Below are 23,719 nucleotides of genomic sequence, written 5' to 3' on the forward strand. Positions count from 1 at the left end.
TCTACGGTGGTTCCTCAAAAGAAATGCTTATAGATAGGGGCAACTCTATTTGGGACGAGGGAAGGTCCAAAGATGTGGATAGGGAGATCAACATTACCTAATCACACTCCCCTGTATGAAGTGTACTAGCGGGGTGTTTGGGGTTGCAGCAATTCTGCTCCAATTCTGCTCATTCAAAATCAATCTGAAATTTAAGGACCATTCCAGGCAAGCCCATTCCGAACTGAACCTTGGAAAGTACACTCATTATGAAACACACACAGAGAGAATGTAATTTCTGCATGCATGTCTGAAGCTGTGTCTTTTCCTAGCAACAGAAACGCCCATACGTATACACAACATCTGTGCGAAGGTTCAGTCTATTGTGGATGTGTAGCAAGGAAATAAAAGATGTGAATGGCTTAAAGACATTCAGAAATGGCTCTATGCACCTCTATTTTGGAAATGAATAACATCTAGTGAACTGACAATGCAAATATTATATTATATGTTTAGTAGTGACCCTCAGTCATAAAAAGCCTATGCATGTGTTTACTTTCTACTAATGTAAGCGTGGTAATTTGAATGAAGCCTTGTTTGAAATTTCCAAAGAGTTTGAACCTTGATACTATTTTACATGGAACTGGTACACACACTTCAGTACTTCTTACATAAAAAGCAAAATATTGCTTGTAATTATCTGGTCTGCAAATTGCAAGCTGTAATTTAGAATAAAACCCCTACAAGAAGTTTCCCACATTATCTCCTGGGTTCGTTCATTCATTCATTCTGCAAATGGTGGGCAGAGAAAGGGAACAGAATCTATTTGATCAAAGATTTGTGGGAAAGATACAGTAAACATCTCCCACTATTCCTCTTTCACTGATACAAAGCCATTATTGTTGCTGATACAGCATTGTATTTTAATATTCTGTTGGAGGCCGCCCAGAGTGGCTGAGGAAACCCAGCCAGATGGGACAGGGTATAAATTAATAATAATAATAATAATAATAATAATAATAATTGATATATCAGACTCATGTATACAAATGCAGCAAGACTCACTGTATGGTTAATAGGATCTAGTCTGAGGGCCAGGCTGTATACTCCTTAAAAGGGTGCATTTGGAAATTTAGCACTTTCTACTAAATCTATTTTCCATTAAATCACTCCAGCCCCAAAACATGTCATGATTTGTCTAAAGTGCAATTGCACAGGACTAAAATGCTTCCAGCTTATTAGAGAGAAGACCACTATGCTACACTTATTTTCTCCTTAGCTATTTAAGCCTTCTTTACTAACTTGTTTGAAAAATAAACTGAGAAGCATTTCTCTTTAAAAACGAAGTCATTATTTCAAGTTCATCCTCTTATTAGGATTACGGATTCACTCCAGTTTGCTCAGATTCACTTAGAAATCTGCTTTAAAGTGTAACAGATGTCAACTTTCCGTGCAGGACCAAGGAAAGCCTTTCTATTCTATTCCCATCTGGATAATATAGATATAAATAAGAAATAATACCTTCTGAGAGCTAGGAATAAGCTCAACTGGAAAAAGTAAGTAGGGAGGTTGGGTAGTTCAGCTAAATTTCCAAAAATCGGTGCACCCCTTTTCCAGTTATGTTACACTGCTGCACATTTTCCTTTGAACATAATGACAGCATGAGCCAATACGATAGCATCCTATGAAACGGAGAAACTCATTTAATTTGTTCTCTGACAGGACTAAGCAGAAAATCTCATTCTTAGAACTGCAATCTGAAAACACACTTGCTCACTGATAGCTGACTGGACACTTCCAAGCAGATGGGATCAGGGTGTATAAATATAAACTCTCCAACATAGCAGCCAAGCAGTTTAAAAACAAAGGTGATCAACTCTCCAATTCTGACAGTTTTGGAAGACCTTCGATTCACAGCGGTCAGCAAACTTTTCCAGCAGGGGGCCAGTCAACTGTCCCTCAGACCTTGTGGGGGGCCAGACTTTTTTGGGTGGGTGGGTGGGGAATGGGAATGAACGAATTCCTATGCCCCACAAATAACCCAGAGGTGCATTTTAAATAAAAGCACACATTCTATTGATGTAAAAACACACTGATTCCCAGACTGTCCGTGGGCTGGATTGAGAAGCCGATTGGGCCGGATCCGGCCCCCGGGCCTTAGTTTGCCTACGTATGCCTTAGAATAACACTGATTTGTATCCAATATACTCTAAGCGTAGAATAATGAATTCAACATTGTATGTTGAATTCTCAGAATAAACTTGCATATTCCCATTTTTTAAAATGTGTCCTGACAGAAACAGAGTTATCAAACACCATCTAAACTGTGCTTGATCAATAACATCAGGAAAGTTGGGTGTTTTGTTTTTTTTGAGAAGTAGCAAAATGAACATCTAAAGCCTGCATATTTAGAAACTTAAGAATGTGCATGTTCTACATCTATCAAAATGACTCAGACCTATGCTCACAATAAGTAGGCATACTGCACTCGGGGTACATCAAAAGTATTTATAACTTGTCCGCAGCTACTGGTGAAAACTGTGGTTTCACGTAGACAAAGAAATCTGTTCTAGTATTCACAGAGATGCAAAAATATACACAGACTCAAAGAGGAGACAATTCTAACTTTTTAAAAAAGTAAGACTACCACTGACCATGCATATAAACATGCTTCCCAATTTAAACTGAAATCGGCTTTAGCTGCAGTCAATAAAACAGTTTACATAAAGGCAAACATGCTTAACAAAGACCTGATCATCCTTGAATTTAGTTTACGATTACTGAAAAAGATCACTGCTCCACATAAGGTAAATCAGTCATGTTTCTTGCTACATTATTTAAGTCTGGGTGCCAATGTATCAACCTTGAATAAGGAAAAGAACTAGCATTTATTTATGCACTTGTTATTTTGCTCCTCACTTACATTTATAACCTGCCTTTCTTCTCTCTGTGGTGCAACGGGTCAGTATAGCTGGCTGTTAACCAGAAGCTTGGCGGTTTGAACCCACCCAGGGATGGCTGTGGGCAGGATTCCTGCATTGCTGCAGGTTTGGCTAAATGACTCTTGGGATCCCTTTCCAACTCTACAACTGAATGTATGGAACCCAAGGTGGCATACATATTATTACCAAGTGGTCTTCCAGCCAGGCACACTGTGGTATACTGGTCAGAGTATCAGACTAAGAATTGGGAGAATAGGGTTCAAATGCCCACTGGTCAACTGGCCTGACATTACACAGCACCACCTTAAGTTCCTGTGAAATACCCTTGTTGACGATACCTTCCGGTCAGGACCAGACTTGGAGGCAGGGGTATTACAGGGGAAAAAATTGACATAACTGAGGTCACAGAGATAAAATTATGATCACCTTGGAAGAATTTAGAACACAAAACAGATTAATGCTTTTTAAAACTTATTTATCATGACTAAGGGGACTTATAAAAAGCGTCCCTCAAACATGTGATTAGTAGGTATTCTCTCTAAATATCAGTCTGCTGTTATTTAAAATGACCAGCAAACACAAAGTTAACTACCGGTATTTCACAAGGTCCTTTCGTCAATCCCTTGTTTTAAGATAGCCAATTACATAACGGAGAAAAAGTTAGTTTGTATTTTGGTGCATTGAAGCTTAAAGTAAATAAAATTGTTTATTAATTTTTAGTAAAGCAGGAATTTGAAACTTAGCAAAAATGGCAGGAAAAAGTAATCAAAACCGAGCTACTTTAAAACACTGCATAGCAAATACATTTGTTTCAGAAAATTAAGAACACATTTGCTCCCCCATGTGATATTTACACATGTAGATTTTTCTTTATAAAATAATTTACATTTCCCTTAACTGAGTTTTGCTTCAGATTTTTCAAATCAGTGCCCCAAAAAACATGTTCTCAGATAACAATCAATCAGACGGTTGATTCTAGCTTTACCATTCTAGTGCTTGGAAGCTAAGCAATAGCCATGGGTGTTATGAGTGGAGAGATCTCCTTCCACTGCAGTATCGACCACTGCTTCAGTTACTAAGATGGCAATTTATTTTCACAGAGAAGTAAGCCTGTGGTATACCTTACAAATACATCTTAATTTGTTTGCGTATGATTTATGAAGAACAATGAGCAAGGCTAATCAATGCAAGTTTCTGTTTTCTTAAAATTTACACTTGCACAGAGCTAGAGCTGTCCATTTGAAAGCAGAGTATGCAATCATCCATCATTATCAAATGAAATATTTTACACACACACACACACACACACACACACACACACACACACACACAACCCCCCCACTATTGCAGACAAAGACAGTAACCTACGAAGTCTGCACTCCAACAGTTAGCCAACTACAATCAATATGAAGCCTACAGCCGAAAGAGCATTTTGAAAACCTTTGGAAACTTCATATTGATCAACTGCCATGTGTTGCATCCACTTTCTAACTGCTTTCATAGGTGTACTGGCACACAGTAAGCTCAAGTGTGCTCCCTAGAATCAGCTTTTGAATGCTCCCAGCACTAAATGGAATGTTCCACTCATTTCTCCTAGCAAATAACTTTGCTCTGGAATGCAAAATAAATGATTCAGAGAGCGGAAAGCAGAGACTACTTGAGGGTTGAGGGTTTAAGCAAACAAAACAAAACAAAACAAAACAAAACCTGGCATGCACAATGTAAAACAGATGTGTTGCAACAGGCTTTGGGGTGGAGAAGCCAGTTCACTCATGGTATGAGAATGCTCAGGAGGTGAATACCTAATTAATACAAGGCATTTGGTATAGTTTAAAGAGAGGTAATAAACTGCTTCCATCAGTATACATGACTGAACCTGTCATTCAGTCTGGAGGTACTGAGCAGCTTTTAAAGACTTGCTTACACAACCAAGGTTACCTGAAGTGGTTTGACAGGTAGTCCGTTCATAGTTACGTATTCTGAAGTTAACAATTCCTGCCTTCATGGCTAGCGAAGCCCAGTATATTTCAGCAATTTCTCACTGATCACTATCTCCTGAGTGCTCGAAGTGAATTAAAAATCCAGCCCCCCATGGAAAGCTAGAAGGTGAATAGAATGGGTTAGTCTTTACAGTGGACGCTCAGGTTGTGAATGTGATCTGTGCGGGAGGCACGTTCGCAACCCGCAGCATTCACAACCCGTGTCTGTGCATGCGCGGTCACGATTCAGTGCTTCTGCGCATGCGCAAAGTGCGATTTTAGTGCTTCTGCGCATGTGCGCGCTGAAACCCAGAAGTAACCCGTTCTGGAACTTTTGGGTTCGACACGGAGCGCAACCCCAAAAAAAACACAACCTGAAGCAGCTGTAACTCGAGGTATGACTGGAGAGAGAGAGAGAGAGAGAGAGAGACAGACAGACAGACAGACAGACAGACAGACTCCAATTACAGTCAAACCTCCGTTTACGTAACCCTCGGGATGCACAAGCAGCAAACCCAGAAGTATTTTACTGGGTTTTGCCATGTGCGCATGTGCAGAAGTGGTCCTCAGGTTGCGGAAACCTCGGGATCCAACCGGACCTCCGGAACGGATCCTGTCTGCAACCGGAGGTACCACTGTATTTGCATTTTCATTAGTCCAAAGAAGGGAGAGGAGTGAATCAAGAAACCATAATAACTCATGCACTCTTTCCCTAATTTTCAGCTCATTTCAGCTTTGGGTACGGTGAGCGAAGAACTCTTACCACCATGTTGACCACAGCTATCAGGATAGGATCAGCGTTCAAAATTCCCATTGTTCTAGGCACATTTTGCAACAGGGGATTTCATTAATGCAAGCAGTTTCTGAGCTCTGAGAGCAGGACTGCGCCTGAGATTTCAGATTAAAACGGCCACTGCTGGAACAAAAAAAGGACCTTTTTCTGCCTCCCCGCTTCCAGCCACTCTCTGAGGATTGGAGAAGGGACCCTCCTAAGTATATTAGGGGGACGGGCAGGGGAAGTATGGCTTTGTTTTTTGCAGTCTTAAGATGAGGACCAGACCATGTGAAAAAAATGTATGTAAGATTTTTAGCTGCAGTTCATTCATTTTCAGCTTTGTATTCTTGTTATAAAAAAGCGTGCTTGGACATTCCATTGTGGCGCCTATAACGTAGGTTTAAGGTCCCATTTAGCTCCTAGCTTACATATCTCAGTTTCTAATACTGGGATAGGATTTGTCTTAAGCAAATGCCTGTATGTAAATTTTAGCACCTTGCTTTCTGTTGTGATTTAGAACACACAACCAATACTTGGGTGGCCTATAGCCAGATTTATCCAGGAAGTCCCATCATTTGGTAAATGTTGAAGTCACCAACAACTGGAAAAGATATAAGATGATATCCAATGCTAGTCATACACTGACAAAGGCCCAGAAAGGCTCACCTGGTGCCTTCATTAAGTTTCTTTAGGAGGCAAGCAAAAACATTCCTTTTCTCCCAGGCCTTTGGCTAATTAAACAATCTACGTGGCCTTTTAAACTGTTTTTGTTTGTTATTATGGTATGCATTTTTGTGTTTTAATCTTGTAAACTGCCATGTTATCTTCAGATGAAGGGCAGTAAATAATTTTAATAAACAACAACAGCCGCAGCAACAACACCTGACTTAAGTTAACTATGGTTCTATGCAAATAAGCCCTGGAATTTCTGCTACTAACTCTTGAGATTTCGTCCCTATAAGTACTCCCAATTATCCCATTTGCTATTATGAGACAACTACAGAGATACCCTTAAGTATTGCAGCCAAATGTGCTCATATACCATTTTTCTCCGAAAATAAGACACCGTCTTATATTTATTTTTCCTCAAAACAACAACAACAAAAACACACACACTATGGCTTATTTTCAGGAGATGTCTTATTTTTTTCCTCCTCCTCCTGCGGCCGGCATTGCTGCTGCGCCTATCACTATGTCTTATTTTCGGGACATGGCTTATATTCCTTGAATGCTTAAAAATCCTGCTATGGCTTATTTTATGGCTACGTCTTTTTTTTTTTTTTTTTTGAGAAACAGGGTATTACTTACCATGCAGTGCAGGAAAGATTACATCTAATGGCATTACTGAATGCATGCTCAAAAGCCACAATTGTGGAAAACAGATATATTCCATCTGTTATGTAGTCACCACAAACAAGTTTCAAACAACAACAAGATGTAACCGTGAGCAAAAAGTTGAAATATGCAGGAAGCAGCACAAGAGGTATTATAAATCAATATTATTGACTTACCTTTTCTTATTATTAAATCTACCAGTCCTCGCAGGACAAAGAAATATTGCTGAAGACAGCTTCTCTGTTGAGAAATGAACCGCTCAGAGAATTTACATGTTGCCTTTTCAAGATGGGAAGTTGAAGTAGTTTCTGGAGCGTAACCATTTTATTCAGGGTTTGTAGAAAACTGTCAAATTTGTGCTACTTTCTCTTTGGCCAGATAAAACTGCTCAATATTCTAATCCAGGGCCCAGATCACACTCTTTCAAATCCTCTATGTTCATTTAAAGCTTTCTTGACATATGCTTCAAAAAAGAAACAGCTTCCTCCTATATCTGTTAGGGATGGACAGATGATTCAACTTCTGGTCCATGTCAGTTTCACATGTCTTTATTCTTAAGTCCATTCTGACTCATATTTGCTTTAAAATGCAACGTGGGGGGGGGGGGAATCTGCACTGAAATTCACATTCCACTACCTATTTTCTATCAAAGTTTGTATTCTGTAAACCAGGCTTCCTTAACCTCAGCTCTCCAGATGTTTTTGGCCTACGACTTCCATGATCCCTAGCTAGCAGGACCAGTGGTCAGGGATGATGGGAATTGTAGTCGCAAAACATCTGGAGGGCCGAGGTTGAGGAAGCCTGCTGTAAACTTTTCATTTATAATCAAGCGGTATACAAATTACGTTAATTTACTAACTAAATTTAAATATGCACTTTGGTTGGCAGGAGGTGGGACCGAACAATGGGAGCTCACCCCGTCACGGGGATTCGAACTGCCGACCTTCTGATCGGCAAGCCCTAGGCTCAGTGGTTTAGACCTAGTTTTAATATCTATTGCTTGGATCCACTCTTTAAAACCAGGAGCAATGCTGGTTAAGTGTTGCCTCATTAATGCCTAATATAAGCCTATGCAGCATGTTATAATCCTTCTTCCTTTCTGAGAAATATTGGGCAGATTATTATCATTTTTTAAAAAAAGAGTATACTATGTTTCCTCCTTTTCTGAACTCATTTCCGGCCAAAGCAGATGTTTTCAGTAATAAGTTTCTTAATTGCTAGCTGCAGCATAAAATATAAATATGAAGTAATAGAGCTGGGACTAATCTCCCAATCACACATTTCATCTGCATTCCATTATGAACATAGGACCTACACAAATACTCTTCAGGGACAGATAATTAACCACCCTGCATGTCTGTGCCACAGATCTTGATGGATGCTTGGTAAATAATAAAGCAATGCAAGAGTTACATTGCTAATCAACACAAGGCTCAATCTAGTATATTCCTGCGTACAAGACTACTTTTTAACCCAGGAAAATCTTCTCAAAAGTCGGGGGTCGTCTTATACGCCGGGTCGTATTTCTTATACAGCGAGTATATCCCAAACTCTATATTTTAACTGGAAAAGCTGGGGGTCGTCTTATATCCCCAGTCGTCTTGTACGCCGGAATATATGGTAGTCTAGCATTCTGCCCAGATATCCCTGGGAAGCAGGAACAACTACAGATAGAACCTATATATCAGCACAGGTGATTTCCCACGTATGCGCATTCGACTTGCGCATGACCCCATATGTGTGCAGCACGAGGAAATAAATTTTAAAAATTGATTTAAACTGCAAAAATGGCAAACGCGGCCTGAAGAGAGTGTAGAATGTGCAAAAATGACACAAAAAAGAATAGGGGAAATAGCTAGCAACCCCAGGAGCCTTTGCATCAGAAATTCCAGGAGCCTTCGCACTAACATTTAAGGCTTGGAGAGTTGGAGTTTGAGAAAGAGGGTTTGGAGAGAGGGGTTGTGGTGGGGTTTTTTTTTTTTTTGGCAGAGTTTGACTTTTTAGATGGTGCTCCCAACTATACATGATTTCACGTGTATACATGCGGTACCCAGAAATGTAACCCCTGCGTAACTGGGGAGTCACCTGTATTCATACAGAGGCAGAAGCCAGGGACAAAAACAGTCAGTGGCTATCACAGTAAACTACCACCCATCATTATTAAGTAATATCTAATTATTTTTATAATTCAGCTACATGGGCCAGGGCATGGCCTGAGAGGACATGATGTTGTTACCTTTCTGAACCTACGCAAGGCTGGATCTGAACATAAGAACAGTCTGTTGGATTAGGTCAGTGGCCCATCTAGTCCACATCTATTTTCTCTGAGAAGCCTACAAGCAGGATCTGAGTGCAATAGCACTTAGGGATGAGAGACCACACCATTCAAAGTCTTATAAACACAAGGTGATCACTTCTGCATCTGACTCAAAAGTCGCTACTGATTTTATACCTGTTTAACAGCAACACCTTCACACACACAAAAAAGTCAAAATTATAATTCCCCCATTTTCTTCCCATGACTGTGATGGATATACAACAGATTAACTGGGAATGCAAATTGAAATAAAACTTTTGCTGGTATTGGATAAAGACAAGTATGCACCTTTGAAATAAACACAACAGTTGGATCTAATCATAATTAGATACACAGAGGTCTATGTTCACTTGGCTTAAAAGTATTCATTCCATTCAGGTATAATAGCTTCACACCCCTCTTCTTCTTCTTCTTCTTTTAAAAAAGGAAAGTTAAAAACTACTTTGAAGCACATCCGTGCTATTCTCACCTCTTTTATTCCACTCTCTTCCACTCAGTAAACAAGCGAACATGCCATGAAATTGCTTGGTTCCAAATTAACCCATCCATTTAGCTACTTCATAGTCACCCAAGCTTATTATGCTGCAACAGCAATAAAGCAAGGACTTAACTGTGGAATTCTAAAAATACATTCATTTGTTTACTCAAACTGAGCCATATGCTTGATCATTACCAAAGGCAATATCATTAAAAACAAATCTGCACTTCTCCTTTCAATAGTTAAACATAAAAAGGGGGGGGGGCTTTTAAAAATGGACCTGAACTTCAGATGTTAGTTAGGTGACTATTTGATTAAATAGTCCGTTATCCATCATCAAGAATACAGCAGTAAGTGTCCTACTATTAATTTCACAGTCTTTTTAGAAGACAAGTTCCCTATTCCATCCATTATACACGCTGCATTAAATGAATCTACCATAGATTGCATTAAGAGCTGAAGCGATGCTGACACGCCAAGAAGTAAATGAAAGACTTGTGTTATGATAAAGCGCCAAAAAAAAGGAAGAAGAGAGGACTGAAAGTTGAGAATTGTGGGGAAAGTAGGATAATGAGAGTCAGTAGCACCGTGCATACAGTTGTGTAACCCCAAACATCCAGTTAGAAGTGGCACAGAACACTACATATAAACACATGCAGTGATAAGTGAGTACCTGCTAAATCAGGGGTGGGAAACCTCCGGCCTTCAAGGTTGCTTTCCCCCAACCATGCCCACATGCCCCACACCAGGCAACAAATGTGAAACCAGGAGGCAGGTTGATCAGCTGAATGAAAATTTTTCTCCAATTCATGCAAAAAGCAGGCTTCAAGTCGCCACCTATCAGCTGATGGGCAGTGGCTTTAAGCTGGATGAAGCCGCACAACCAAATTCCCCATGAAGAACCTGACTGCTCAACCAACCCATGAAGCTACCACCCATTAGCTGATAGGTGGTGACTTCAAGCCTGCTGAACACCATGCATGCAGGGTTCGTGGCAGGCTCTGTGGAGTGTTTTGAAGTCCCAGTGATCGCAACCTAATGTCACTGTTAAGTCAGGTGGCTGGCAGGTGGCTGGCCCTGCCTACCTGCCAAATTTGGCACAGGAGGGAGGGATAGGGTAGATAAGAACCTGGCCCGCTAGTCAGATCAGGTTTCCCACCTCTGTGCTAATGGTGGTGCTGTGGTCTAAACCACTGAGCCACTTCAGCCTGCTGATCAGAAGGTCAGTGGTTCGAATCCCCGCAACGAGGTGAGCTCCCGTTTCTTTGTCCCAGCTCCTGCCAACCTAGCAGTTCGAAAGCACACCAGCGCAAGTAGATAAATAGGTACCACTGTGGCGGGAAGGTAAACAGTGTTTTCGTGTGTTCTTGTTTCCGTCACGGTGTTCCATTGCGCCAGAAATGGTTTAGTCATGCTGGCCACATGACCTGGAAAGCTGTCTGCGGACAAACGCAAGCTCCCTCGGCCTGAAAGTGAGATGAGCATTGCAACCCCATAACCCCGTCCAAGGGTCTTTTATCTTTTCCCTTTAATGGAAAGCAGGTATCAGCATCATTAGTCCAATGGATGGATAACCAGTAGTTACCTATATAAGTTACAGATATGAAGAAAAAACTCTTGTGGTCTTTTCTGATGTATAAGCGGGTAACAGTGTAACTGAAGCTACCAGTCTCTACTGCAAATATCCATTTCTCATTTATTGATTCAAAACTAAGCAGTGTTAACAGTTGCTCAACAACTCTTAGGGTGAAGGAAAACACAAGTCTCAGGGCTGAGCAGGTAAATCCACTCCTCACTGCAATCTAGGATATAAGTGCTAATATCAGCCTTACTGATACTCAACAACTCACAGTTCAATCCAGATAAAGGTAAAGGTAAAGGGACCCCTGACCATTAGGTCCAGTCGTGACCGACTCTGGGGTTGCGCGCTCATCTCACATTATTGGCCGAGGGAGCCGGCGTACAGCTTCCAGGTCATGTGGCCAGCATGACAAAGCCGCTTCTGGCGAACCAGAGCAGCACACAGAAACGCCGTTTACCTTCCCGCTGTAGCGGTTCCTATTTATCTACTTGCACTTTGACGTGCTTTCAAACTGCTAGGTTGGCAGGAGCTGGGACCAAGCAACGGGAGCTCACCCCGTTGCAGGGATTCGAACCGCCGACCTTCTGATCAGCAAGTCCTAGGCTCTGTGGTTTAACCCACAGCACTAAGCATTGCTAAAAACATTGCTTAGGCAGGTAGCCCATATAGGTGGGCTGGAAACAATACTGATAAAATTTTGTATTTATCTCCAAATCTGACTTGTAGTCAAGGAAATAATAATAAAAAGTCAGGCAAGTGTTAGCCTTACTTAGTTATTAAAAATAATAATTTGGGAATACATTTACTTTACTTTATTTATATTATACTGTGAGGGAATTGGATTGTTTATATAGGGGGGAAATTTGGAGATTACGGAGTTAATTTGCTTCCTGGAGCTAATTTTGCCTGGAAGGTAAGCTCCTCAGGAGTGTTAAAAATAATGAGGTAAAAAGTGGATTGTGGGCAGTGTGGGCTGTAGAGAAGATTAAGACAAAAGCAACCTTTTTGTTGTTTAGTTTGCAGTTTGAGCTATTTTTAAAATGTACTTCAGGATACAGGTGTAGCTCAAACCATCAGTTGTGAAGATGGCTTCTTTGAACAGGCAATAGTTAAGGTTAATCACTGTTTAGGGTTTGAACATGGGTCATAGGTCGTTGGACATAGGTCACTATGTTTGTCGTTCAAAGCACTGTAAGAGCCCAGAGGCATAGTTTCAGTATTTTGGGGCGGGGTTCTTTGTTGTGTTTTTGTACCACGTACAGACTTTTTTTTTTTGCTAATGTGTTTATGGTTGTACTTTGTGTGAACTTAAGAAATTTTGCTACCTAAATTATTAAAATGAAATCACGGAATTGTAAAGTTGGAAGGGAATATGCAGCTGTCCCATACAGGGAATCAAACCTGCCACCTAACCCAGACATAAGCAAACTCCGGCCCTCCAGATGCTTTGGGACTACAACTCCCATGATCCCTACCAAACAGGACCAGTGGTCAGGGATGATGGGAATTGTAATCACGAAACATCTGGAGGGCCGAGTTTGCCTATGCCTGGTCTAACCAACTGAGCCATGCAATCTAATGACTGAATGAACGGATACAGAGCTGTTTATTATGGGGATCAGACACATGGAAACACACACAGGAAAATGGGAAGAACTCAGGCTTGGGGAAGGAGGGAAGGTGGACTGCTAACTGATTGACGCAAGAGCCTATGAACTCAACTCAACTCAAAATGCCATTGCTAAACTCGTCATTCTGCCCCTGTTGCTCTCTTCACAGCGTGCAGTATGACGAGTTACATCATCGATTTGTACATGTACAAATGTATATTTGTGCATACATGCATTTCGTAAGAGGCTTCTACTAGTATTTGTATATACTCGGTTTAAGAACAGTCTGGTTTAAGAACGATTTGGTTTAAAACTCTGCAAGACCTGGAATAGTGTCCCAGTTTGAGAACTTTAGTGTCCTCAGACTAAGAACGGAATCCGAACGGTGGAAGGGCACCGGCGGTGGAAGGCCTCATTAGGGAAAGCGTGCCTCGGTTTAAAAACGGTTTCGGTTTAAGAACGGACTTCTGGAATGGATTAAGTTCATAAACTGAGGTACCACTGTACTTATATGCTCAGTTGCAGAGCGCACAGCTTGCAGGCAAGAGGTCCCATCCCCAGGTAAAATGGTCAAAAAAGCAAGTCAAAGACTCCGGGGAGCTGCTTCCAGGGCACTCTGGGCTACATGGACCAAAAGTGGGATTAGATATAAGCCCCCAAGTCCCTGCTGGTTTTAACAAAGGACTGAGAGCGAGAGCAAGTTCAGGGTGAAAAGTATTTTCCTAAAACTGACTTTCCAGTATAATGCTTGGCGTAAGAACTTAGGCAGTAAACTTTCCGGTGCGTTTTAGTTAACATTTTACTCATCCTATATAATAATGTCCCTGTGTCCCTGCGTCCAGTTGTCCCGTGTGTCCCTGGGGTACTGCGCATGTGCCCCAGGGATACAGGGATTGGACAGCAGAGACTGCGCGCGCGCACTCTCCCCCCCTGCCTCCTCCAACCGCCGCTCCCGCCGGACACTGCCTCACGTCAGGGAAGCGAGGGTGGAGGCCGGCGAAGGCCTCCTCACAACCCTCCCTGGCCCGTGAGAGGAGCAGCGGTTGGAGGAGGCGGGGGGGAGAGTGCACGCGTCCTTCCTGTCGGCAGCTGGGGGAGAGGAAGGAAGGAGGAGAAAGCGCTCCTCCGTTCCTGTCCCCCTGCCGCCGACAGCAAGGACGGGTCCCAGGGTTCGGAGAAGCGCTGCACAAGCGCTTCTCCGAACCGTGGGATGTCTGCTTCCTGTCGGCGGCTGCGGGAGAGGAACGGAGGAGGAGAAAGCAGCGCTTTCTCCTCCTTCGTTCCTGTCCCCCTGCCGCCGACAGCAAGGACAGGTCCCAGAGTTCGGAGAAGCGCTGCGCAAGCGCTTCTCCAAACCCTGGGAGTTCTGCTTCCTGTCGGCGGCTGCGGGAGAGGAACGGAGGAGGAGAAAGCAGCGCTTTCTCCTCCTCCGTTCCTGTCCCCCTGCTGCCGACAGCAATGACAGGTCCCAGGGTTCGGAGAAGCGCTGCACAAGCGCTTCTCCGAACCCTGGGAGGTCTCCTTGCTGTCGGCGGCTGCGGGAGAGGAACGGAGGAGGAGAAAGCAGCGCTTTCGCCTCCTCCGTTCCTGTCCCCTTGCCGCTGACAGCAATGACAGGTCCCAGGGTTCGGAGAAGCGCTGCGCAAGCGCTTCTCCGAACCCCAGGATTTTCTAGAGCCCGTTATTGAACGGGCTGAAATACACTAGTTCTTGCTATAAAGAGGTGGGCAAAAATGCCATTTAGCAGACTGCTTTTATAAACTCTGAAATCTCTTGCAGATGGTTCCCTCTTCCTTGTTTGAGTCTCTGAGAGACTCATCTTTTCTAGCTACACCAGCTGTTAATGAGACCATGGGTCAATCCACCTCCTGAGCGCTGTTATCGATGAAACTTGGTTTGACATTTATCATAAAAAATGTTGGACATTTTAAACACCATAATGAACTGGCACAGTAGGGCAGACGATTTCATTTAAGTTAAAAGAACTTGCAATTTAATGCACTACAATGTTGCAGGAAAAATTAGTGCTCCGGGTTTCTTTTTCTCTCACAGCTAGGCTAATGAAAGCAGCATGCAAGAAAACAAAATAAGGAGGCTGGGAAATGGAATAAAAAGGAAACTCCTTTTGAGAATCCCGCAGTGGGGCGATCACTCCACTTGCTGACAGAACTTAGTGGAATAATATTTTTTCACATGCTTGTTTTGACTGCTTATTTCACACGAGGGAACCTATTAGTAGGATATGACTAAGCAAGAAAGTAAGCTAATTCCTCACTATGCATATTTCATTATACACAATTGTCCACATTTTGAATATATGAAAGCTGCGTAACTGCCAAGTATTGTTATTAATAATGCTGATTTGGATAAGTGCACCCACTTTAAGTTTAATCAGGGTAACCAGCAAATCGCTATGAAAATGGGCTCACTAGAGAACATAATGCAGAGAGGCCTATAAGTAAGTAAGCACTACATTAACATCATGGCTGTACTCAGGGGTTTTAGTTGTGATGGCGCTTGAACACGGCTGGAGTTTAAAGAACAGGAAGTTTGAATACCACCTTTTTCATGATTTGTTTCCCTGCGGAGGTTTATTGTAATTACAATTTTCGAGCCAATGTAAAGCAACAAGCAATCAAACATTTTTTTTAAAAGGATAAGTTTGATACTGAAGGGAGTTTAAACTGCTTTAGCCATCTGAAGAGGGAAGACAAACTGGGCTGCCAACTACAATGCAGAATCTCCAGGAAAAGCTTCGATTAAGCAGGTTCAAGAATTATGTTACAATGTGGAAGACAAAGAATGAACCATTAATGACGCAGAATATATTCATAAGTGGTTTGAAGGTCACTTTCTTCCCATACAGGAATAACTCATCCTAGTACTTTCCACAAAGAGGTCTGGATATCACTCTCACGATAAAGTTTTGAATGCTGGTAGTATGCATTTCTTAGGATTACAAATCACACTGCATATCATACAAAGAAAGAAGAGTTCTTCCACGTCAGAAAACAGAAGTTCGACTAAAAAAAGAGCACGTTTTTTTCTTGAGCCAAGAAAGCCTTGCCCCCTAAGTTCCACAACTAACAGTGGCAGACCATGAGAACAGGGTGCATGAGTGGCAGGAAATCTTGGCGAAACAATTCTCAAATGTATGTCCAGTTGTATTTGTCTTAGGCAGTGTTATGGGTTGGCTGACATGGCTGCGCCAAATGATCTGTTAATATTTTATTTGTTGATTACAGTTCTATCCCATCTCTCCTCCAGAGGCCTCTAAGGTGGCATGCATGGTTCCTTTCCCTCATAGCACATAAATTTTTGAAATACAGTAAATGTTTATTAAGGTTCATAGAAAAAAATACAAAACTTAGTATCCTTTCCCTTTTTAAAAAACCAAACCAAGACTTTTATATAGATATAATAAAAACAGAAAGGGGACGGGTAGAGAAATAAAGAAGGAAAAATAAATTTAAAAAAGAATAGGACAGAGGTTAATAAGGAAAGATAGAAAAATAAAATCCGGAAAGTAAAGAACGTCCGATTCTTCATCTGTCGGCTATATAAAAGCAATATTCACTTAGTCCAATCCAATATAACACCCCACAAAGCCTCTTTCTATAAACAAACATTATCTTCTATCCTCAAATCCAGGTGTCATTATTTATTTTTCAGGCAAAAAAATTTTTCTCATAGCATACGGTGAGGCAGGTCAGGCTGAGAGATCATGAGTAGCTGAAAGTCAGCAATGGTTTAGTGGGGATTTGAACCCTTGTCTTCGAGGCTCTTGACTGACACCTCACTAGATTCATTTCTTTTTTGATAATCAATAACCATTTTATCTTTTCTTTTCATTCTCTTAAGTTTTCTTCCTTTAAAAAACAACAACACCCCTGCAGAAACGTTTATCATGTTGAATGCTAACTAGGATGAGTGAATAACCCCACTGATTAAAAACCAAACCTTGTCTGTCCCCAAACTCAAATTGCTACAGGTGTCTCCTCCCCGCTCTTTATTATAGCTGCATCAGTTTCCAGCATCCCTACAGCTTCAGCAAACATCTTTTGAGCAACCAGAGGGAACAAAGGAATCCCTTCATCTATCTCAAACAGAACACCTCATGACAACAAACTGCATTAGCTCAGGAGGGAAAATTAATCCTATGAAAGGGGCCTCCTCGTTTTGAGCAACCTTAATTAGAGCCTTCCTGGTCTGTAAAAAGAAGCAATTTTGCAAGATCAATACCATTTTCAGTTCACTATAATGAGTGTAACACAAACAACAAATGTGGCACACACCACTTTATGTATGTCAGGGGCCATGTTGAGTCAAGTAATTTCAAGGTTAAATTAGGCTGACATTGGAAGACATATTCGTCTGCTTTTATGTGATCCCTAATGTAAAGAAACAACCGAAAAACCTATTGAATCTTCCCTGCTGATAGGCAAATTGGTTGGCGGAATAATTTGTCACCCAACTGTTCAGTATTCTTCTTGTGAGGACAGTAAAGGAACTTTGGTTCACAATGAAGAAGCAGAACGAAACCTGTGCACTCCTCTATTTAAATCTATCAAGCTTTCCCATGCAATGTGGGCCGAGCTACCCCAACTATCACAATGGGTTTATTATATAACCAAAGGTGCCCCACAGGAATTTGCATGAATCTTAGAAGCAATTTCCAGAGTTTATCACATTTTTAAAAATAGTGCTCGTGCCAGGCCACATGTGAGTGTGTTTGGATGATTGCATCTCAGCTTAAGGAGATGAAATACAAGCTTTTTGGGCATGTGCATAAATTCTTTACCTGAGCCAGCAAACAAAACAGGAAGGCTTCTATTAACTACAGTTTCCCATTTTGTCAAAACTGTGGCTTGCAGATTGGGGACAAGCCAGGATATTAACCCAGCCGCCGCCGCCCGTCACACAGCGGGGATAGGCCGAGGCTTCTCAAGCCCCGTCCCATCCCCGCTGTATCCATTCCCTCAAGCCAAAGCGTGCTGGTGCAGGGACTTTTCGCCGGCTGCCTTCCCCAAACCAAGAGAGCAAGCTCCACCGCCGCCAGTCCCCTGGAGCCCATAGGAACGCATTGATTAAGTTCCAATGCATTCCTATAGGAAACCACAACTCACTAGACGAAAAATTCGTTACACAAATTGACCTGTGGAACGAATTAAATTCGTCTAGCGAGGCACCACTGTACTAACAGAATTAAAGCACAACTGGTTTGCTGGAGCTAGTTAACGTTCAGGTCAATAGTTTTATTCTGGGACTTCTGGATCAGATTCCCTTTCTAATGTGTGCTAATTAAGCAAAAAATAACTTTCTCTTAAAAAAGAGTAAGGATTTGAATAAAGGGGCAGGAAAGATTAAAAGTGAGGCTTAAAAATATTCATACCCTGGGCAAATGTGCATTAAGAGAGACCAGCAATTATTCCAGAATATTATTTGGGCGGACAGGGAATTTTAGACTCAATATATTTTTGTACTGTGTTGTGAAACAAAACGCCTGAATTAATCTTTCAAGGATAGTAGTCTACAGAGAAGTCTCAGATTTCAATGACTTTTTGAAGTTAGGTTTCTATAATCACCACTGTGTATAAATATTTGATAGCACCACTTAATACATATGTGGTTTTCAGCTTATTGTAAGTTAGAGAACAATGTGTATAGGAAGTAACCTTGGAAGTAGAGATAACTTTGGCATGGACTGTCTTGAGCAACATGCCTCAGAAAGCTTTTCTTTTTTCTTTTTCATTTAAGGAAGATCAGCTTGTGAATGTTATGGGTCTACAAACATGCGGTCGAACTGGAAAAACACCTATCATGACCTCTCTCTCCATTTAGCAGATACTAGTATATAGCTAGTAAAAACATAAATGAATCAAAAGGAAGTACAGAGGCTCTTGCAAAATGCTATAACCCATTCTGGGACATCTGGGACAAGCTGAACATTGGAAGATTCTTCCTTTTCACATAGCACATAATTAAACCATAGAACTCACCCCCATAGAACTTGGTGATGGCCACCAACCTAGATGGCTTTAAAAGACGATTAGACTCTCTCTCTCTCTCTCTCTCTCTCTCTCTCTGTGTGTGTGTGTGTGTGTGTGTGTGTGTGTGTGTGGAATAAGGCTATCAGTAGCTACTAGCCATGATGGCTCTCCTATGCCTCCATGATCGGTGGAAGTATGTTTCTAAATACCAATGGCTGGAAACCACAGGAAGGGATCGTGCTCTTGTGCTCAATCTCTGCTTGTGGGTTTCCCACAGGTACCTAGTTGGTCACTGTGAGAACAGTGAGCTGATCTAGTGAGCCACTGGCTGATCTAGTAAGTTGCTCCAATGTTCGCTTTCCAGCTTTTCGCTTTCTTCCTGTGTGACTTAGGGCAAGGGCTTGCCCATCACCTATCTCCTTGGCCTTTGAGACATGCCAGCAACAACTACTGCTATCTGAATTTACAGAATTCCTTGTCACCAGTCATTTCTGAACAGAAATCAAAACAGCATTAAAAGAACCTGGTGCCTTTGTGATACTTAGCTCCCAGTTATTTGGGGAAATGTATACTACTAGAGGCCGACATCCCTGCTCATGTTGCCCCCCCCCAACCACTCACCCCCTTGCCAACATCCTCCCTTTACATTTCACTCAAATGCCCACATTCTTTCACCCTCCCAACCTCTCGCAGCTTCTTTAGCTCCCTGCCTACTCCAACCCCTTCCACTGCCACTCCCCATCCCCGTATAACTCTCCCCAAAAAATCCACACCCCAACACAGTTCATCCCAATCCCAAAATCCCACTGCCACCATTTTGAACAGAGCAGAGGGGGGTGAAGAGGAAAGAGTGTCTTTCTCTTTTGCTTCACTTGCTATTCTTACGTTGGGAGTTTGCCTGGCCATAATACCGCAGCGTGACTTTTTTCTTACAAAAATATTTTTTTTACATTTAGATATGCAAAGCATGCATAACTATTTGGATAAGATGTGAAGTCATGGAACTTCTTTATAATTTTTGGCAGGTGACAACAGATCTTTGTACTTTATTTATATGTACTTTATTTCCCAGGGTACCCAAATGTGTATTCAATCTCACACTAGGACTTTAAATGGCAGGCAGAAATTGATCTTTCCTTTCCTTTTGCTAACGCTCACAGGCATCTCACAGTACTCAGGCGACTGGAACAATCTAAATGCCTCCCAAGAACAATCTGGCTTACCTCTGAAAACCGGTCCAACATTTCTACCTGCAAGGGTCTAATACATAGCGGTGAATCAACCTTTCACAACAAGCCAGTGTAATTAAAAACCACCATTTGTGGCACATGACAAGTATGTACACATTCACCACATTTGTTTTATGGAAACAGCATTTTCACGGCACTGATATATTAAAGGCCACGCTACTTGAGTTTAGCAAACACTTAACACAAAGCAGCTCATCTGGGAACAGAACAGGAGCTAAGACAAATAAGCATGAGTATGAACTACTCTAAGGAGAAATATATAATCCAACTCAAAACAGGTTCCAGCAAGCACAGACCTTATCATTTCCCTGTGTCCTTTTGAAACTACTTTTTAGAAAGAATAGAATACCTGGTATATATTCACTTCAGTGTACTTACTACAACTGTCCTTTGCGAGGGAGCGTACACAAGTATGAACAGTTAAAGGTAAAGGTAAAGGGACCCCTGACCATTAGGTCCAGTCGTGACCGACTCTGGGGTTGCGCGCTCATCTCGCATTATTGGCCGAGGGAGCCGGCGTATAGCTTCCAGGTCATGTGGCCAGCATGACAAAGCCACTTCTGGCGAACCAGAGCAGCACACGGAAACGTCGTTTACCTTCCCGCTGTAGTGGCTCCTATTTATCTACTTACATTTTGACGTGCTTTCGAACTGCTAGGTTGGCAGGAGCTGGGACCGAGCAACGGGAGCTCACCCCGTCACAGGGATTCGAACCGCTGACCTTCTGATCAGCAAGCCCTAGGCTCAGTGGTTTAACCCACAGCGCCACCTATCTGCTCCCTTGCAGGACATCTCCGGGAGAAGAAAAGGCTATGGAATAAGCCCTACACAAACCCAGAGTGAAGCCCCTAAGATGGTTAGATGTCTTCTTGAACTCCTCCCTCCTGCACCTCAGCTGGTGCCAAATGTATTGCTCTGCTTTCCTTTGGGCCACATCAGCGAGGCTGAGGTGGGTGGGTGGGGTCTTGTTGTCTGGGCGCAGGCACTGTGATTTCCCCCAGGGGTTTCCCCTGGAGGCAAAGTCCATTGTCAATAGATCGGATATAGGCAGTCTCTCTATGTTATGTCCATAGGAAAGTTAATTATGTGCAGGGAACTGTATGTCACATGTCGATAATATATAAGTGCAACTATTGCATTGCCATGTACACATACATTTTTGAAAGGAAAGTTTTCAAGCATTCAAGTCATTCATTAATCTGCTTCTTGCATTTGCACAATTTCCTACATGGAAATCACTTCCACATAGAAAATGTGGCGTTTTTTTTGTTTTGTTTTTTGAAGTGGCCCTCAGCCTTAACCCATAACTCTGGTAGCATGCATTGGATTCCACTCCACTAAGATTTACAGTGGTACCTCGGGTTACAAACAGTTCGGGTTACAGACTCTGTTAACCCAGAAGTAGTACCTTGGGTTAAGAACTTTACCCCAGGATGAGAACAGAAATTGCATGCTGGCAGCGCAGCGGCAGCAGGAGGCCCCATTAGCTAAAGTTGTACCTCAGGTTAACAACAGTTTTTGGTTAAGAATAGACCTCCGCCGGAATGAATTAAGTTTGTAACCGGAGGTACCACTGTACTCAGAGCAAATCCACTGAAATTAATGAACATGCCTATGGAAGAACAATTAATTTTAAGCAGGCCCACTCTTGAGTAAAACTTTATTGAATGCTGCTCACAATTCCTGCCCAAAGTAAACTAAGATGAAGGTAAACTAAGGATGCGATTTGATACAATTTGATGGTGTTATTGTTTTATAGAGGTTATTGTTCTTGCTTGTTACTATGTTATGTATTTTTGTGTTTTTATATTATAAACACGGGTGGTGCTGTGGATTAAACTACAGAGCCTATGGCTTGCTGATCAGAAGGTTGTCGGTTCGAATCCCCGCAACGGGGTGAGCTCCTGTTGCTCGGTCCCTGCTCCTGCCCAGTTCGAAAGCACATCAAAGTGCAAGTAGATAAATAGGTACCACTCTGGCAGGAAGGTAAACGGCATTTCCGTGCGCTGCTCTGGTTCACCAGAAGTGGCTTAGTCATGCTGGCCACATGACCCGGAAGCTGTACGCCGGCTCCCTTGGCCAATAGAGCGAGATGAGCGCGCAACCCCAGAGTCGGTCATGACTAGACCTAATGGTCAGGGGTCCCTTTACCTTTACCTTTATATTATAAACCACCTTGTCATCCTTGGGTGAAGGGCAGTCTAGAAATTTTAAAAAGCAACAGCAGCAGCAGCTACTAAAATTGCATGTCAAAAATATATTATTCTATAAGCTATGTTCTCTTATTGCATTATGAAGTTATCATTTGGCAAAGCCTAGGGTTTCAAGAGGTAAGCTAAGTTCCCAACGTACGTAGTTCTGGATTTATTTATTTTAAAAATCACTATACAAGTGAAATAAATCTATAATATCAAAGTGCTGAGATACACAGCAACAACCGATGACCATATCAGGACCCCTGGTGATTTTCATAGTTGAGGTTTTAATCAATTTACAGCATTGTGCTGATGACTATAATGGCACTACAGTTGACTTGGGTTCCATAGTTAGGCTCCAGGAATTGTGCAAAAAGCTGAAATCACGTATAGCCAGAACTCCCACGTGTTTTCCACCTGACTTACAGTACTGAGCTCTGGGAGGCTGCTGTGAGATCTTGTGGTAGCCTTCTGGAGCTCTTAAGCATTCTGCCTTGTCTGCATTTAATTTGTGCAATTGTATGCTGGTCAGCCACCAAGCACATAAAGCTGTGATCCTGCAAGTCAAATGTGCAAAGTTCTTACTCAGATACTGCCTGAAGATTCATTCATTGCTTTATGTGAAAAGTTTTAGGTTTTTTTTAAGAAAAACCATGCAGTATTTATGGCCATATGTGCAATGCTCTTATCTCACTACATGTGTTTTTAAGAGTCCTTGACAGCATCAGGAGTTGCCTTGAGGCAAATAAGTTCAACAGTTACTAGTTTTAGTTACTAAGCTGCAGCATTCAGATGAAATATAATAGGAAGACATCTCAAGAAAAGTTAATTTTGGTCCTAAGCGAACAGAGCTATCAGGTCTGCAAATTGTTAGTTGATGCATAATTAATTCTAAACTTATAACTACATTGCCGTCATAGAAGTCTTCTCTGTGAAGGGAGATTGGAAAGATAATGAAAACGTTTATCTTAGAAGCAGTGAATGAAATGGGAAACAATAAAACTATAAAAGCAGTACCGGAAAGCACTACACCATCTTGCCCAACACCAACTGCAGAACTAAATCAATTACATGATTTGATATAAATCATTAAACTATTTGCTTCCTTAAACTAATGGGAGTGAGCGGTGTTCTTAATGAATGTGGCTTCCATTTGAATTATGACAGCTTAATATATTGTTATATTCACAAAGCCAATACAGTTTAATTTAGCTCTCAGAAATGTGGATTCTGGTTTCTATTTTCAATAAGTTAAGTAAATCTTCAATTACCAAGAGATCTGCTCCT

At 41.9% G+C, this 23,719-nt stretch overlaps 1 protein-coding gene across 4 annotated transcripts in view; it reads right to left on the reverse strand.

Annotated features, from left to right (window-relative positions):
* The window catches only part of PLXNB2 (plexin B2), a 323,177-nt gene that overhangs the window by 191,298 nt on the left and 108,160 nt on the right, over positions 1-23,719 (reverse strand). The window lies entirely within an intron of this gene.

This window comes from Zootoca vivipara, chromosome 10, assembly GCF_963506605.1.
Source record: "Zootoca vivipara chromosome 10, rZooViv1.1, whole genome shotgun sequence".
NCBI classification, from domain to species: domain Eukaryota; kingdom Metazoa; phylum Chordata; class Lepidosauria; order Squamata; family Lacertidae; genus Zootoca; species Zootoca vivipara.